Raw genomic sequence first — 17,365 nt, forward strand, 5'->3', positions numbered from 1 at the left:
ACACACACACCGATGCTCTTTTGGTGCTGACAGGTTTAAACACTCCCTTCACACACACAACACACAATACACGGTCAGTCATTCACCACAGCTGACATGCATTGACTGAAGAATCTAGAATGGTATTATCGGTGTGTGTTAGTGTGTGTGTTTGTGTGTGTGTCGACAGTCACTCCCTCTGCTGGTCACTCGGAACACTCATATTCCCTTCACACCACTGAGAGCGGCCATCATGCCTCAGCTTTTGATTCTCCCCTGAGCCGTGCACCATTCTCTGCAACATCTGTAAGTTACATTTCCAGAGTCACGGTGAGGTTAGCAACACAACCCCCCTGCTCGCCGCCGACTTTTGTCCAGCTTGCCTGCTCACTTCCTCCACATTTCAAAGCAATTACTCCATGTTGATTTAGCTGTCATTGGGGGCATGTGTTCCAGCGTGATTTATAGAGCGCTCGCCCGGTGCCAGTTGACTTGCGATAAATTGCACAATATTCCAAAAGGCTCATTTGCTTTGCGCTACATTAGGGGGCTGATGATTGCTACACAAAGCCATGTAAATGAGTTCTGAGAGGGGCCCCATCACTCAACATGTCATGTAGCCAATCCCATTATTATTTATGACTGGAGCCGGGCCGTGTTTCCTCAGAGGCCGGGCCAGGCTCGCATGTGTACCGTGACAGCTTTGGCTGTGTGTGTGAGTGAGACGCAGGGAGAGCGATACCGAGCCTATCTGAGAGCAGGAAGGAGCCTCGCAGTCTGTCTTATCTGCTCCGGAGAGCAGATTAAAAGATGGTGATGATTGGACACGAGGAGATGATCCACTAACTTCAAGCCTCACACACACATGGACAAACACTCGTCCTGCCTGTATGAATCTACAAATGTTCTCAAACAAAAGCTTTCTTCGGCACACAGACAATGGCGGCGTACAGTGGTGTTGTGTTTATTCGCTCTTATCTGGGTCGTGTCAGGGCCCGCGTTAGGAGCCGGGCTCGGGTCGACACCGCGAGGCCTTTTTCACGGTCGCTCAGACATGTCATAACATCGCTACTTACATTCACTGCTGTCAAACATGTCAGCTCTCCAAACCATAACAAAGATAACAGAGACTCGCTCTCAGATCCATCGCTCAGCGAGCGGATAACTGCGTGTGTGTGTGTGTGTGTTGACATTACAGCTGAGCTGTTATTTGATCACCGCGCTGATCTAAGTGTCTGTGGTGATTAGGTATAATCTGCTTTCCAACGCTGTGATCTATGGCTTACAGCTGGGTGGGGAAGGCAGGTCGTGTGTGTTTGTAGCTGTCAGACGGTGACAGTGACAGTGTTAATCCAATTTTTAATTCAATATATGACCCCATTCATCACACTAGCCCGTCTATAGATAGTGCCATTCGTTTTAGTTTTTCTCCAATAATTAGGAGTGAACTGTACTGTTGTATTTCAGCAGTATTCATTCGTACATGAGGGTTAAAATTGGTGTCAGATTTATTTTACCTTCTAAATGTACTGTAACAAGAAGCGTGAGTGATTCTATCCTAATTATCTCTGTTTGTAGTCCCTCATCAAACTCTCCCATCAAAGCCCTTCCGTAGAAGTGTTATTCTTTTGGAAAACACCTGTATAATTATTGACATCTATAATCTCTCTCACAGAAGGATGTTATCCTAAACAAGGCATCATTCTGGGGCATTAACATAGAAAACATCAATCTAATTGGATGTGACCCGACCATCCAGCAGGCCACATAAAAACACTTAGCGGGAACTCTGGCTATTAATAAAAGGGAGTTCAGTGCTACACAACTTTGACTGGACCACACATCTGATCACCAACATGATAAACAAACTGCTTAAAAGCAGTGGTTCGTTGATAGGATTTGCATTCACTTTCATAATGGCTAAACTACTGCAGAATTTCTGAACCTTTTAAAAAAAAAAAGTCCAAACAAGAGCCTTTTAAACAGTTCCACATGTCGACTGTGTCAAGGCTGCTTTTGCAATTGCACTTTTCTGACACTGGGGGAGCCAGAGACAAATGTGTTCAATCTCTTGTAGTGCTGTCCTAATATCATAAGGGTCTCCTTGGCACGTAAACGCCTGCCCTCATCCGCTATTAGTTTACATCTCAACAACAGAAACACTGAAATAAAATGATAAGAGTTAGCAAGACATTTTTCCATCTATTCGTCCTTTAATCTCCCTTCAGTCGCTTCACATCTTTCTCTGTGGCTTGCTTGCTCCCCTTTGCATCCTTCATTAACTCTCCCACCTCCAGCCTCCCCCTCCTCTCACTCTCCACTGGAGCTTTTTGTTTTTTAACAGATGAGTTATTGACTTAAGCAGGGCCAATTAATCAGGGCGTAATGGGGCTGCGGGGAGGCCCAGGGAAGCAATGCATCATGGGCCAGAGATGAGCTCTGTCAGCCTGCACGTAGCGCCATCCTCCATCACTCCCACATTAAGGGCAGACAGAGATGAGCGGGAGGCGAGAGGAGGATATGGACGGGGAGAAAATAGGATTGGGATGGAGAGAATAAAAGGGGAAGAATGCAGACGTGTGATTAAGAGGGAGGGACCACACGTGGATAGTGGACCTGCCACCCAGCGTTTGCAGCTGTGGGTCTCTGATTTTTCCTCAGGTGGCCACGGCTGCAGATGTGTGTTTTTGTGTGTGTGTGCTGTTGTGAAGGGAAGTAAAGTGGGTGTTGTGTCTCCGTCAAATCAGCTCCAACACTTGACTGCACTTTACAACAAAACACGACATTCCAGCAATCAAACCAACACCCAAACAAACTTCCCGCTGCATTGATAGACACTTCCAGACACCAGTCAACTCTCAACACAGTCACACATCATAACTGGGCTCTGGACATGTTTATCGTTAACAAAGAAGATTGACTCATTATTAATATTGTCATCAAAAGTCTACAATAACAACTATTATAATAAATACAATTAGAAATAACTTCTTGATTGACTGAAGAGTTACTCTTATTTCCTGCTTTTAGACTTGTTTCTGTACTATTTCTATATTTTATATTTGTATTCAATTTGACCTTCTTCTGTCTGAGAAATATTACATAAAATTAACAAACCATTATCCATCAACGCCCCCAAACATCTGGTCCACAGAATACTTTTTATCATCAATAATTCTATGGTCTAAAGTCAGTGCTTTCGTAAAGATCCCTGTGATGTATTCACTTTACAGTAGACAACAGATGAGTTTGTCCAAAGACAAGAATTTCTATGAGATTTGTCTTGGCCTGGTGCTGTAAAAGTTCCATTGTTGCTGGAGTGACACCTAGAACTGAACTCTACTGACACTGAGTTAAAGATTTTAATATTTAGTTCAATGACAATCAACAATGTAGATGTTGAGCGTAGATATTAATGAAAATTTAAAATGTTGTATCTTAAAGATTATCACTGCCCCTGTTGTTAACACATTGAATTCCAAACAAAAAGTCAAGGTCGAAAACCACTAGTACAGAGTTGAGTCTTTTTGTTACGCAAGAAAACTTCCTCAGCAGTTAGACCAGGGATGTGCAGTTTAATTCCCAGATTAGTCACTGTTGTGAGTCGCTGTAAAAACAAAATAGATATACATTTCTCTACGTCTGTGTCTTTCTTCGGTTCACACACTCTGAACTCAACATATATCTGCAGAATATCAGTAAGAAAAGTAAATCGTGGAACAGAGACACAGCAATCTGAAACAACCAGCAGCTCATGTGGTACGTGACAGAGATCAAGCACAAAGTTTTGGTCTACGAGTGGATCCAGTCTTGACATAAATGGGAAGTTCATAGAAAGTTCTGGTGGTAGAAGCTTCAAGAACTCACCAACATGTGTCAGTCAGTAGCTTAAGGCTTAATAAGCAGCTGTGTGTCACTTCTTAATCCTCCCAATCACCAAAAGTGTGTACAATATCCACTTAACATACCGTCCATCACTTTGATCGTCCTCTGCTGCTGCGTCTCCCATCTGTCATGATGGGAGTTGAATTATCGCCTCGTAAAATATCGTTTTTTTGGTTAAATCAAGGTCGGTGTGGAAGGCAGGAACATAAAATCTGCCTTTTTCTTTGAAACCGCCTGATGGTAATACTAATGCCTACATTTTTAAGCAGTTACAGACTTACGGACATCAACAGTGGGAGACCTAGCGACTAGTGTACCCTTGAATCTGCGCTGAAGAACACTATTCATCAAATCTTCACTTCTGTCTTTGTAATTTATGTGTTCAAGGATCAACATTTCGCTGCACGCCCCTTGTGTGAGTGGGAACACTTGGTTTGAATACTTATCGGTCTGGTGAGAAGCCAAATTAAAGATTCAGATTATAAGCCTCCTCATCCTTCCCCTAGTGCATGCAATGTTCTTGCCTGGGGGAATGAAATTAGTTGCCAAATTGAACTTGTTCTGGAGGGGCGAAGAAAAACGGAGAGTTTGAAGTACAAAAAAAGGATCAGAGTTTCTCTCGTTATTCAACTAATTTATCATTATATTTGTGGGAAACGTCAGTCACACCGACCATGTATGACTATCTAAGAGGAAGCTAAATTGACATCTACAGAGGTGATCTAAAGTCAAAAGTGAACTTGATTGAAACTGTCATGGTTGCTTTCACTGGTGCCAATAAAATTGATCACTAGTTTGTGAGAGACAATTAACTAGTGGTGGATTTATTGATTCCAAATAACAATGGTATAGATATTTTGTTGTAAATATGTCTCTGTTCACAGCAGGAGATTAATACGTGAACACTTATTGGGAGGTGTAATTGTCCAACTCCCTATCAGAGGTGTCGGCTGCTAAATATTCCTCTGATGCAATAAGATGTTTTTAAATTTTTATTTTACCCTCAATATTAGATTACTACTACGCTAGAAAGTGCAAGAGGGAGAGATTTTTGGCTCATATTTCAGAGACCAATTATGGAAGAATATTCCGAACAAGTGTTAATAGAAAAGTGAGTGAAACTGTCATTATGGAGTTTCATTTATGTCTCATCAGTTGGTGAGGTGCAGAGAACACAGCGTGCTAATAGTAAAATGTAGACCAATTTGGAAACATTCAATGTTTATTGTAACACGTTTTTTTCTATTAACACTTTTTTCCTGACAACTTTTTTTTTAACACATTTTTTTCAATTAACACTTTTTGGATTTCTGTATAAATCATAGTCACCATCATGTTTCATGTAACCATGTTATGATTAATAAGATAACTTTAATAAACCCTCTGATGAAAATATTTGATACTCGTTTTAAATGCCACAAGGATAAAAAGAGACCAAATTTATAGTGAGAATCAGAATCTGAAAACTTTTATTGCAAGTGTTGTAAACACAATAGTGGATTTGTTTTGTGGTGGCAACATAAATTAACATATTTCTTGAACCATGGTGTTCTGGACCGTAACGATCTCAGTCGTACGCCGTACAGAAGCAGTTGGAACAGGGGGGGTTCCGGGTGAGAGGGGTCAGCTACGATCCTGCCTGCACGCCTCCATGTCCTGCTGACTTACAGTTCCTGCAGAAATGGAAGAGAGCCGCCAATCCGCTGCAGTCTTTTCTTGTCTAAAGCTATTGCAGAAGAGTACCACACGGGGATGGAGGAGGTGCTAATGGATTCCACAATGGCAATGTATAACTGCACCAGCATCGTCCGTGGAAGATGGAATTTCCTCAACTGACACAGTAAGTACATTAGCTTCTGGGCTCTCTTTACAAAAGCAAGCGATTTCCATCACCCACGAAAGATCTCCTGATATAATTTTAGTTGAATAACCAAGAAAAAAGCAAAGATAACTGATATTAAGTAAGTAAGTAAGTAAGTAAGTAATATTTATTTATATAGCGCTTTTCCAGACCAGGGTCACAAAGCGCTTTAACAATCAAAACAATACTAAAAAAAATGATATACTTTAAAGATCAAGGTAATACTGAGAACAACACAGGAGTTCCAGAAAATCAAGGAAAAGCCTGAACAAATAGAAACGTCTTAAGATGTTTCTTAAAGGAGTCAGTAGACTGCATCAAGCGCAAAGAGAGAGGAAGATTGTTCCAAAGCTTAGGAGCAACAGCCTGAAAAGATTTCTCTCCTCTGGTCCTGAGGCGTGTGCGTGGAACCATAAGTAGATTCTGATCCACAGACCTCAGAGCCCGAGCTGGGGTGTAAGGCTGGATCAGATCAGAGATGTAAGGAGGAGCCTGACCATGAATAGCTCTGAAAGTAAGAACCAGAATTTTAAAGTTGATCCTGAAAGAAACTGGAAGCCAGTGAAGAGTTTTAAGGATCGGAGAAATGTGAGTTCTTCTACTTGAGCGGGTTAGAATTCTCGCTGCAGAGTTCTGAATCAACTGCAGGCGAGACAGCTCCTTCTTGTTAAGACATGAAAACAAACTGTTACAATAGTCCAGACGAGAAGAAACAAACGCATGGATTACAAGCTCCAGATCATGTTCCGACAACATTTTCCTAAGTTTAGAGATTTTTCTCAATTGAAGGAAACAGTTTCTGGTCAGTTTTCTGCAGTGTCGAACAAGAGACATGTCTTTATCAAATACAACACCCAGGTTTCTCAGGCTCAGTTTGACAGACTGACCTAAGTCACCCAAGTACTGACTCAACCCTGGAATCTTGTCATCAGGAGCAATCACCAGAGTTTCAGTTTTGTCCACATTTAGCTGTAAAGTGTTTTCACTCAGCCATTGTTTGATTTCTAGCAAACAATTGACTAAGCCGTTCAGCCTCTGGGGCTCAGTTGGGTCAAAAGAGCAGTAGAGCTGGATGTCATCAGCAAAAATGTGATAAGAAACATCTGGAAATCTCTGAATGATTTTACCGAGGGGAATCAAGTACAGCAAAAACAATAAAGGACCCAGAACAGAACCTTGAGGGACTCCACACAACAGATCTGCCGATTCAGACCTCATTTGATTGGCAGATACACTAAAACTGCGCCCAGAAAGGTAAGATGAGAACCATTCTAACACAGACCCAGACAGTCCCACTTCATCCCTTAGTCTTCTCAGCAGGATCTGGTGATCAACTGTGTCAAAGGCTGAGGACAGATCCAAGAGCACCAGAACAGTGAATTTACCCGAGTCAGCCGACATCATGATGTCACTGGACACTTTCAATAAAGCTGTCTCTGTAGAGTGATGTTTACGGAAGCCAGACTGAAACTTCTCATGGATGTCACTCTGATCCAGGAACAAAGACAGCTGCTCAGACACCACCTTCTCCAAGATCTTGGACAAGAAAGGGAGCTTAGAAATAGGCCTGAAATTACTGAGGTCAGTTGGGTCTAAGCCTGGTTTTTTGAGCAGAGGCTCCACAATGGCATGTTTAAATGCATTGGGAAAAACCCCTGTGGAAAGGGAGAGGTTCACCATATTGGTAACCCAGGGGCCAATTACATCAAATACTTTGATAAAAAGCCTACAAGGAAGGATGTCATCTGAGCAAGAGGAGGGTTTCATCTTGTTCACTAGTGCCGAAATATCACCCAAAGATACAGCAGTGAAGGAGGACCAAGAGGAGGAGAGGGGCTCAGAGACAGTAGGGGTTCCAAACAAAGGGGGAGAGATTTTCTCTTTGATCAATTTAATTTTGTCAATGAAAATCTCAACAATGCATTGCTGTCAGCTTCACAGAAGACAGGCGTGATTTGAGGAGCAGGAGACACGAGAGAATTAATCGTGTCAAACAAAACTTTGGGGTTTTTCCTATTTGCTGCTACCAGTTTTCTGATGTAATCAGATCTAGCAGTTTCTACCATCTCATTGTAAGAGGTCATCAGATCCCTGAGGTGAAGTCTATGCACCTCAAGTTTAGTGGACTTCCAGAGACGCTCAGTCTTTCGACAAAGTCTCTTCAGACTCAGGAGATCTTCATTTGTCCAAGGGCACCTTTTTTTCTGAATTTTCAAGTTCGATTTAACAGGTGCCACTTGATCCAGTATTTCAACACAATGACCAGTGAAACAGTGAATCAAACTGTCCACGTCTGGGCAGTCATCAAAGGAAAGACGGTCAAACATAGCAGAAAAACTGTCTGCAGTATCGGCTGAGATGACACGCCTCTGAGACCTAACTTTCAAAGGCTTAGGTTCAGGGATGAAGTCCAGGTTAAACAAGACAAGAGAATTATCACTCAGATGGACATCATGTACAGATACATTAGAAATGTCCAGGCCAAGAGTAAAAACTAAGTATAAAATATGGCCTTTTTGATGAGTGGGTTCAGAAACATGTTGCTAAAAATGAAAGGCTTCTGTTAAAGTTAAAAGTTCTTTAGCAGAACAAGATGTGACGTCATCAACATGAAGATTAAAGTCTCCAAGAATAAGAACAGATTCCATTTGAATAATGTAACAATTGGGGGTTTATAAAAATAAAAAAAATAAAAAAAAGTCATAGAAGAGTTTCGTATCCGTGTGCAACATTTGGAGACGATTTGACGACCCTAGTCAGAGGTATGACTGCAATGACTCATCCCTGTGCAGTTGCCATATTACAACAACATGACATTATAAAGATGAAAAGTAATGACATCATCATAGTTATCAGCACCCTTTCCAAAAAACATTTCTTTTAACAAAAGATGCTCACTGACATGTTGACCTACTCTTGTTGTAACTTAAAGTAACTAAACACACAGAATATTGCCCCCCAGTGATTTTAAATTACCTAATTTTGGCGTCTTCATGTTAACCTTTAACTTCCTTTTACACCGACTTGGAAATGCAGGAAGGAAACAGAGCAGATCTACATCATGGCATCTGTTTAAATGGTAATCTATAGCTCTCTATTTGTTTTTCTTACAAGATACAAACTCATATCTAACCCCCATCCTCCCATCCCCGCACTCTAATATCCCTCTCTGTGCTGCTGCTTCATGGGTAATGTCGAGTGACACATTAAGCGGGAGCTGTCAAACTCGTGTATGTACTGGTGAGTGGCAGAGTCACTGAGTGCTGGCGACGGGCCCTCTCACACACACACACACACACATGTCCCACCCTCCATTAGTGTGTCACACCAATGCTGCAGAGGTCTCACTTCAATTTGTACTCTGAAAGCTTTGGCCCGCTCGCACAATACACAATATTGACCTTGGCTCTGGTATGATCCACCATCTCAGCATCCAAAAGACGTCCTCCACCATCTTCTCCCCACGTTTCTATGGCACTCCATTAGAGTGTGTGTCGGCCAGCTGTCCGTGGAGCGGAGAGGAATTTCTAGAAGGTGGCGTACCTCAGAAGATGCTGACGTTTGGATTTACACGTCTCCTTTCGTGAGTGACAAGTTACATAAACACACTCTTCAAGTGGAGGATCTTGACAGGCTGTCCTCGTCTAGCACACAATTCTCCGACTGGCTTTTCCAGAAAAAGGTTTGGTGAGTGGGGAGGCTTTGATCTGCAGAGCTCTGTGGTGATGAGCGATGAGTCAAGTCAGATGGAGGGATTTTTTTCTGTTTGAGCGATATAGACATTGGTAATGGGGGCTGCTGAGCTCTAGCCGCAGGCAGCGTTTGTCCTACATAGGACTTCTCCAAGTCTCCACTGTGTGCACAGGAAGTGGCGCGAGCTGAGAATCAGCCAAACGGTGTCCTTCATCGGCGTCTCGTCTCCTCGTGCCCATGGGCGGCGATGACAAGTTGAATGATGAGGTGACACCGACCTGTCATCAGCGCCGAGCCTGATGAAACCTCTAACACACACCCACATAAGGGTTGAACGGCTGCCTACACACACACTGTTGAGCGTGTCTGAGAGCAGAGTTTCATCTGTTTTTGCCCGCTGGATTATTCTGCTTGTGTTTGACGCGCCGTCTGTAAATCACTCAAAGCTGTCTGACGCCCTGACAGCCACGAAAATCACCCCCAAGTCGATTTAGACACTCCAGGAACTTGACTTTGTGTACAAAATACATAATAAAGCTGTCAAAGATGCTGATGAAGTAGTTGGTAAAAATGTTTCTGGTGTCAGTTCAGACGGAGTGATAGTCCGGTTGGAACCACAAATCCATGAGCAGGTCCGATGTTTCCGTTCGTGTTCTGGTACACATGTAAACAACAGTTGATTAATGCCTATTAAAGAATTGTGGGTAAATGTATTGCTATAATTTTGTGTTGTCATGTGTCTTTACTTGAGTTTATGTCACTGCTTTGCATGTTAGTTACGTGTGTACATTTGAACAAGGTCATAGAAAAATGCTTTATCTTTTATCTTTTATTTACTTGTCCTTTGATGAAAGCAAAGATATATTGTGCAATATCGTGGTTATTGAAACTCTAGACATCAGACAGACATATAATACATCTTAATACTGTGTTCAACATTCCTTAATAGTCCAATGCAACAAAAAGTAAAATCCAATATGTATAAATAATCTCATTAATTTAAGTCAGGTGGTCTATTTTATTATTATTATTATTAAAGAAGAACCAACAACATCAATTGTACAATTATTTATTAAATAAACTTTATGAAGATTTCCTCTTAAATAATGACCAGAATATGTCTTGAGCCAAGCATTGGGTTTTCATTAACCAGCTTTTATACGTTTTACCACTAGATGGTGAGTTTGTCCAGTACAACCCTGGTGTGTGGCTTATTTCATTACTTTACTTGCCATTTGTGTTATTTTGTTGTCATTAGTATTACAAAAGGTCAAACCTATGAATTTATGTGTTTCTATTTAAATATTTAGAATTACTTTCTAAATATGAATCTTTTAACAATGTTTTTTTTAATTTTATTAATTTTATTAATTTTATTAATTGTATTAATTTTATTAATTTCACTATTACTATCACTATTAAAATTATGTTTTAATGCTATATATTTTTAAAGGAAAGTCTGAATGTTTACAAAATAAATCATGAATTATGCCCGTGCTTTGTACATGATTTGTTTGGTCTTTCAGGAAGTAGATAAGATCTGTGTACTTACACACTAATGTTTTTACCCCGTAGTGGCATTACCCTTGTGTTGTCTCTGGGTCAAGGTGAACTACAAACACATTTGTATTCGGGCCCTTGGGTCAACTTGAACTTGAGAAAACTCAAGGATTAAAGGAAACTTGTATTCTTTTATTCTCTAAATGAATGTTTCCGTGAAAAGATTATATATTTCACCCATTAAACAATGTATTTATTATCTTGTACTCTCTTGGAGTGTCTTGTTTAACGAATCAAAGAGTATCATAAAAGTGAGTCATGACTCAGTCGAGGCGAACTTGTTCTTTGAGCACTTCAGTGGAACTTTGTAACGGTCGTTCCGTACCTGATACGAGGCTGGAGATGTTGATCTTAAATATTTACACTGGCTGCATTGTACACCACTTACAAACGTCCTTGGGGTGTGCCGAAAAGACCGTGTAGGAATATTAAACAGGAACATAAATCCACTAAACCAGGGCAGAGACTCTGCATCTAATATCATCCACCACAAAAACACTCATGGCCGCCAACATCCCCTGCACAAGCAGGATAGAATAAATCATCGGCCGCTCGCTGACAACGTGTAATTATTATCATTATTTGGTGGGTATAATGAATAGCTGCGCTGTAGGTCACTCATCATGTTCGGGGGAATAAATGGTGACATCATGCGCTTGACTGCAGATATAAATCCTCCTCATAAATATATGCATTTGTGTTTTCATCCTGCAAACAGGGATTAAATATAGAAACTGTGGTTTATTCAATGGACTCAAGACAGTCAATTCTCAAACGTTAGGGAATAAGGATGGAAGAAATCGTTTCTACGAGGTCGGCGTTTACACAGAAGTAGCTTCGGAGAATGTTATGAATAAATACATACCTCGGCTTTAGCTTCAAGGAGCTGATCTGCTTTAGTTTTTGATCAGAAGTAGTCGTAAAACAAAAGAATGAGGAGTTTTATTTTGTTGTGAATTCTCTCCTCAAAACATACTTTGGTTGGTTATCAGAAGAACCAGGCAACGATTAAGGGAACGTCCTACTTTTTGGTCGATGCAATCAGAACACTTCATTAGTCTTATCTAGCAATCTTTAAAATACAGAATCAGCTGTTTTTATTGTGGCTCCAATGAAATCCTTTTGCACTTTTACTCAATGGGCGAATCTTCTGACAAAGAAAGCAGCCCATGAGTTCATATTCGAACTACTGGGGAGCTGGTCCACTCAGCTGGACCTTCAGAAACACCACTTCCTGGACCGAGTAGTTTCAATATTTAAGTTGCAAATGTCTTTACAGACTGAATAGACACCATTTACCGAGCCATCCAATCTTGTATTTTACCAGATTTACTCCACAGACAGAAAAGTGTGAGTCACTGCAATGCTAGGAAAGCCGCGTGTAGACTGTGAGAGTCCGAGGTAATAAAGACTTTTGCCGTTGGTTAAAGTGAGTGTCAGCGTCTGATTATTCTGCTTGTCAAATGATGTCCTCCTGTTTCATTTATTACATTAATAATGTGTGCTTTTTTAAACCACTGAGATATAATATTGAATCGTTAACTTGTTTAACTGTTTCAGTTCAGATTTTGTATATACTGTATGTCGAATTATCAAAAAGTAGTTGTATTTTACAGCACTTTATATATTTAATGATCTAAACCTGCAATATTTTGAACACAACATGGAGCCCCTGCTGGTGGAAACCAACTTAAACTTCTAAATATTGAATCTAAATGAAAATAAATGATTTTGAGAGTTTTTCTCAGCAACTTGTCAGCAAGATTAATAAATGAATTAATTAAAGATTATTATGGGTTCATCTCGATTTCTTTAAATCTCATGACAGCAGCACCAGCCATTAATCCAGCAGAAGAGTAAGGGGGCCGGGGAGGGCAGAAAGAGGTGAACATGACAGACAAGGTGAAGGATAGAAGGAGTTCCAGGACAAAAAGTGAAATATCCTTTGAGTCAGAACGATCAAATGACGTCTGCTACAGACAAGCTTGAGATCCACTGAGCTGTGGCGAACTAAGCCAACAAAGATTTTCACTCGACATAACATCATTGTGAGGCGACAACAGCCAGTCTAGTGCAAGACAGACACACCTCAGTCAGAGGAGGTTTGGACTGAGTCAGCCAACAAATATGTGCTGTTATCTTAGGGTCAAAGCCTGAAAACAAATGTGTTTTAGGTATCCATTGTGTTGCCTCTGAGTCAAGGTGAACAACCATCACCACTGAATATGTATTTCTGGAAGCCATGGAGGTGGAAATTTAAAAATGACAGGTGGAATGAGGAAATTAAAAGGTTTTTTTTTAACACCTTATTGGTTCTCAAAAAAGGTTGTACTTTTAGTAACTATGTTTTTAAGAAATACAGTTTGCGCAATTAACACAAACAGTACAAGGACAACTTTGGGCGTTTCACTGCCTCAGAATTACATCCATTAATCTGTCAACGTTCACAAGCTCAACATTTCGTTCAGGGCAGCATTTATGCTATTAATCAGAGTCAGAGATGACATCAGAACATTTGCACCTCTTCCCAGACTGAACCCACAATTACAGCCTCTCCACGGGCTACTTCTTGAGTTTAATTTTTTAATAACAAGACAATCACATGTTTGGTCAGTCAGCACAACTTGTTCTTAATGACTTTGTACAGTGGGTTGCGTAAGTATCCACTGCTCTTCTTTTTGACAAGCTGAGGTCAAGAAACATAAATGTATTTTATTGAAATTCTATGTGAAAAACATTACGGAACACACAATAAAGAAGGAAAATGTATACATGTTTTTTTTTATGAATAAAAACATGAAGGTTGGGTGTGCATAAGTACTTTCCTCTTTGTCTTTAGAAGTTGTCTGATGCATCCTGAACGACTAAACCGAGTCCACTTGTGTGTAATGTAATCTCAGCTCAAATACAGCAGCTGTGTGATGGTCTGAGAGGTTTGTTTGGAGAATACTGGGGAGCAGGAGCATCATGAAGTCCAAGAAACACCAGACAGGTCCAGGATTTATTTGTGGGGAAGTGCAAAGCTGGGTTAGGCTATAGAGCAGGGGTTGGCAATTAAAATTCTTCAAGGGCCACATTAAATTCTGTGAATGTTGTTAGGGGCCGTCAAGCAAAAAGAAAGATGTAAAAATCCCTAAAAAACAGGAAATTCGTCATTAGGCCATGAAATTTATTAAGATAAATAAGCTGCAATTTTATTCTTGTATATACACAAGTTTTTTTCAAAACATTTCTTCAACTAACTTTTTGAGGGATTAATATATACTCCAAAAATTACACACAAAAAGGAGGGGGAAAGTAAATAAGTGTTATGTGAAAATGTAGATGAATAATTAATGCAAAATACATTTGTTAATGCATCAGAACAATTTATACATGATCAAACTTTGACATTACGAGGGCCCAATACAGTCAGGGCCGCATGTGGCCCCTCGAGCCGCACTTTGCCCAGGTCTGCTATAGACAGATTTCCAGAGGTTTTCTTTTCTTTTCTTTTTCTTTAATCTTTGATAATGTCCCTCCCAATATCATTTTAAATAGTACTTTTTATTTGCTTAATTTAGGTAAATCCCTGAAAGAAAGTATTACTTTTTTTTAATGTACTGCATCAGTTATTTGGATCCGTGTCATGATTCAGTGTCTTAACTTTGAAAGGCCACTAGGTGGCACTCTCTGCTTTATAAAGTTGGGCTCTGACCTACTAACTCAGACAGGCCCTGGGGCCATTTGTGGCCCTTGAGAAGATTTATTTTGGACCACGTCTTCATTATGAGCTTAATTTTTCATCCAGAGAATGAACAATGCACTTGATTTTATTTCACGTTTGAAAACAACCTATTCAAGACCAAACAAGGTCACGAATCAATTGAAAACAGCTCAAGGTGAAGCTGATTAGTGTTGATGATAATTAATTTGTCCATTTGTTGTTGAACTGGATGAAGATATAGATGCTTTATAGGCAGTTTGGCCCACTTTCTGAAATTTCGGACACCCCTGTGTCACTGACTAAGTCAGTGAAATCTTCATTTTCAAACGTAGAGTTCTATCTAGTGGCCTTTCAAAATCAATCAAATGCTTGTCACTGCATGATGATACAGCCTCAAACAAGTGATGATGTATCACAAGGCCTCATCAACCCATCACTACTTTTAGCAGATGATTTCGTAATGGAAGCAAGCGTTTGTTTAAACCTGAAGTTTAGATAAAGATAGTTTTCATAAACTACCTTAAATGGAAACATTTCAAGAAACTTATGAAAGAGTGGATTCCAACCATCCAAGCGTCTGCCAGCATCAATACGAAGCATCCAGCAGACACACACGGCTGTGGCTGCGTGTGCGAGAGAGTTTTTGGTGTGACAGAACGCCTTAATTATGGATTAATTGTGTCATTAGCAGGTTTCTGCTGCTGGCACCACATTGGGCCTGTCAAGGTTAATTACTGGAACATGTTTATTCGCTGTCAGTCGCTGCAGCGAGCTGTCACTTGCATGGAAACACAGACAAACACACACAGATGCTGCTCACTCAAAGATTTCACCTCGTGTCCCTCAAGTCTGCCGGTCTTTCCTGCCCCTCCTACTCGGCTGAGTCAGCGTGTATTTGTTGGGGCGCCACAATCCACTGTAGATACATTCACAGGTCAACGGCTCCACGTCACCCGAAGATCCCGCTGCAGCTATGAAAGCAGCATCACATCCATCAACCTCAGAAGGAACAATGGTTGCACAGAAGTCTTTAAAGCGGCATCAGAAGCTGCTTGTCAAACACCTGGATGTGCTTAATTACAAATGTGTCATCATTACATCACATCTGTGAACCATGAGGAGTTCTAACTGACACCACAGAGTTGACTGATGGAATTAGACTTTTGTGAAGGCAAATTTGGATTGAACGTTTAATAAGAATTGAACTTTTTAGAACTAAATTGATTCCTTAGTTCCTTAATTGATTAGAATTATTTTACATTGATTAAAAACAAAATGTTAAAAATACCATATTTTGCCACTGTAATAAAAGGGTCCACTCGCAAATAAAATGATGACAATGTAAGGTTTTAAGCTTGTTAAACACGTATTTGAGGAAAAGTTCAAATCCATAGAGCAAAATTGGAGATGAGTCAAATGTCCAGCAGGGGGAGCCACTGGAAGAGTCACGAGTTCTGAAGTCATTTCACGATTAAGTTTATACATTTGGTTTCTTTTCGGCAACTCGGATTATGTTTCATTTTTTCATTCTTAAGTATCAGTGAAGACTGGACTGATAACTCAAATAGTTTAATTTGAATTAGCAGCTCAACAACAACCACCATGCACGCTCGCGACAAAAAGCACCACAGAAAACAAAACTTCGTCACATCAGGACCAATGTTAAAATATTTGTTTAATAGAAGTTAGAAGTATAACAAAATAGGACATGATTTCGGAAAATATATTAAAATAAAACCATTACACAGACCTGACGAGTATATTGTCCTTACTGTCAAGTTTTATGATCAAAATAATGATGTTGTGAAATCAGTCATCAGTTCATTGTGTAAATATTATTTGATTACTTTTACTGAGATTTCTTACACTTCTGTTAAATAAACGTGATCGGTCTCTATGCTGGAGTATTGCCGCCCTCTTCTGTATAGAAGTGCCATTACGTTATTCTCTACAAACTAAGAATGAAATCCTTATTGGAAGCGTTTGTAGTATTAAGTATGACTTAGCCCATGGTACCTTATATTCAACATGGGAACCATAATCACCTTCTTAAATATTCAAGATTTATTTTTTGTTGATATTGTTATTAGGTGCTGCTTCGATTTTGGTTTATCGGAATATATTTGCATTTTTAATACTAATACGGTTTGTGTGTTCCCACAAAATAGTGACCCTTTTTTTGTACTTTAAGTTGACCGAGTATTGTAATTTATCAGGCTGGTACATCATCCAGAGCGAGAACACGCCATCAGATGACACCTGTCGCTACTGCAGGTATGACGCAACATAATGAAAGTGTTTCCCTTTCAAATCAATAATAACAGGGTGGGATGATGAACTATTAAACAATGAAAATGAAAAAGAAAACACGAAAGCATATCAAACATTAAATCAGAAAAATGGGAAATGATTTTCAAAGAAATTTGGGAGAAATAAAACATTAACGATTTATTGTAAAGTACCAGCGACTTCAGACCGAAAATAATAATTAAAAAACAAAAACTTGAATAAAAATGATTTAAAAGATGTAATTTAGATTAGTTTCCGTTTAAATAAGTGTTCACAACACTTACATCGCTAATGTTAAAACTACCAACAATGGAAATTGAATATCAACTTGCATGCTTGAGACACTGGCTCCCGTAAAGGTTTGCTGCCGTCTCTGAGTATCACTAAAAGAA

Source organism: Callionymus lyra, chromosome 1, assembly GCF_982586985.1.
Source record: "Callionymus lyra chromosome 1, fCalLyr1.hap1.1, whole genome shotgun sequence".
NCBI lineage: Eukaryota > Metazoa > Chordata > Actinopteri > Syngnathiformes > Callionymidae > Callionymus > Callionymus lyra.